A 2475-nucleotide genomic window follows, 5' to 3' on the forward strand; every position below is an offset into this window, starting at 1 on the left:
ACACAATAGAATAAAACTCAAATACACTAATAACCAAAAGTATTTCAACTTAATTAACAAAATGATAATGTATTATCAAATTACCATCTATTGGTAGGGTTGAAAGTACTTTATGTTTTAATTTGACGAAATAGATATAATATATTGAAGTAAATAAATAATTTTATACACACACATAATACGTAGTCATAAAATTTAAAGGGTCAAAATAATATTTTTGGTTCATGAACTTTAAAGCTCGTTTAATTTTAATTCATATACTTTTAAATGTCCAATTTTATTATATATATATATTTAAATAAATCTTAAATTTAGTCTCTCAAATTGATTTTTATCGAAATTAGTTCAATAATAAGAATAATTTTCATACATGAAAAATATTATATATGAATATATCTCTAAATTTTGTAATAAAATGTTAATAAATAACAATTTTTTAAGAAAAAATAAACTAATAGTAGGGACTAAATTAATTGAAAGTAGAGAAACTAAAATTCTACATTTGAAAGTAGAGATTAAAATTAGATAAACTCCAAAATATAGGAACAATATGATATTTTAACCGATTTAAAACTACTCAAACATCACTTACTCATTTTATGGTATATTTTAATTTTTTTTTTCTTTTTGCAATATATGGAGTGGCAGATCAAGTCTCGAATTCGAAGTTGATACTATAAATTCATATCAGTTGAGCTATATTTATGTTGATTATTTAGTAGCTACTAATTTATCTTTGAATAACGTTGATTTATTAAAATGTTAGCATAATAATGATTGTCAAACTCAAAAACTAATATTTTAAAATTTATGTATCATGTTTTATAAATATTTAGCAAAATTTCTCATTAAGGTATAATTTATTAACCATATATTTAGCCTTTGTAATAATAATTTAAAATGAGAAATTAATAGAATATATAAAATAAAATGTTTAATACATGCCAAAGGGATCCGTGGCGCAATGGTAGCGCGTCTGACTCCAGATCAGAAGGTTGCGTGTTCGATTCACGTCGGATTCAATTCCTTGAAAATTCGGATAATTTTTAAAATATTAATCTAATATTGCGAAATTACTTTTATACCCTTAGTTATTTTAATATATAGAAAACGTCCGCGACTTCTTTTTCCACTGTCAACTTCGGCGTTGAACCTTCTTTCCGTTGGGTCTCCATCCCTAATTATCTTGACCATTTTTTGGGGGGGTTAAATTATAATTTTGGAATTTAAAAATTTGTGTTTATATTATATTATTTCTAACTTCAATAATAAATTTGGCACGATATTAAACTAATAGCTATTATAACACAATTTTACTTTTTATAGAATGTATCACTAATTGAGATCTATTAATAATAGTGTTTATTATCGATTGTCTGTATACTTATTTGCTATTATGTTTAATACAGGTATATCATATCGAAAAAAATATAAAGATGGTATATAAGAATCGTATTATTTTATTTTATTTACTATTAGGTGATTTCTTGCATGTTCATTTTATTTTAGGTTTATTGTCGAGGTACATTATCAATAAAATATAAATACTATATCAATGATATTTAATTTTTATTTTTTTCTATGTTTGATTATTCGTTCGTTTGTTTTTTATCCAGTGTATCGTTAATATATCATATCAAAAATTTAAAAAGTAAATCAATGAAAACTTTTAGAGAGAAGTAAGAGAGAACCAAGAACATAGAGAGATAGAGTGGGGAGATTTTAATAGTAGGGTTTCAACCAACTACAATGAAAATGAAAATGAAAGCATACTAAAATACTGCATACTAAAGCTCAATGGGCTTTTACATATGAAATAAACATAAAAACCTAAACTAATTAACATAATGTAAAATGCTATTACATTCAATCACTACAAAATTTTTTTGGCTATGTCGACGATTTTTCTGTTGATGCAACAAAAAACGTCGACAAATCCAATTTCTATCGATGCATTTGCCAAGTCATTTATGCTAACTAAAACATGTCCGTGGGTAGAAAATTGAGTAGGCTTAATGGAAAAAATTATTTTGGGTTTCTATTAACAACTTTTTTTAGTTTCTGCCGATGCATGTTATGTGGGCAAAAAGTTTAGCATCTGTCGATGTTAGTTTCTACTGACGCAACTTGCGTGGGCAAAAGTTATTTTAAAATTCTTACCTACTTTTTTTCCCACTCTTCTCCCCCTTTTTTCTGACTTCTCTCTTCTTCTCCCTCTATTTTCTATTTTCCTTCACTCCTACCCTCAGACTCTTTGATCTTTATACTGCCCATATCACCCAAACATCGCTGCCAACACTGAACACGTCACCGTTGTTCTAGTCATTGGCCGCTTGCTGCTCACCATCTCTACTGTTAATACGTGTTTTGCACGCATTTTTTAGTGTTTCCACATGTCCTCAGCCTCTCGCCACCTGTTCTCAAGTAATGATTGGAGTTTAGGTGAGTTCTCTTAAGCTTTTATCGATTGATTTG

The 2475-nt window shown here is 27.2% G+C and overlaps 1 non-coding gene across 1 annotated transcript; it reads left to right on the forward strand.

The window, feature by feature from the left end:
• Positions 1–950: 950 nt before the first annotated feature.
• On the forward strand, positions 951–1022 carry TRNAW-CCA. Its single transcript has one exon. It is a non-coding gene; the product is annotated as a tRNA-Trp (tRNA).
• The last annotated feature ends 1453 nt before the right edge of the window (positions 1023–2475 follow it).

The sequence above is a fragment of the Benincasa hispida genome, chromosome 11 (assembly GCF_009727055.1).
Source record: "Benincasa hispida cultivar B227 chromosome 11, ASM972705v1, whole genome shotgun sequence".
NCBI lineage: Eukaryota > Viridiplantae > Streptophyta > Magnoliopsida > Cucurbitales > Cucurbitaceae > Benincasa > Benincasa hispida.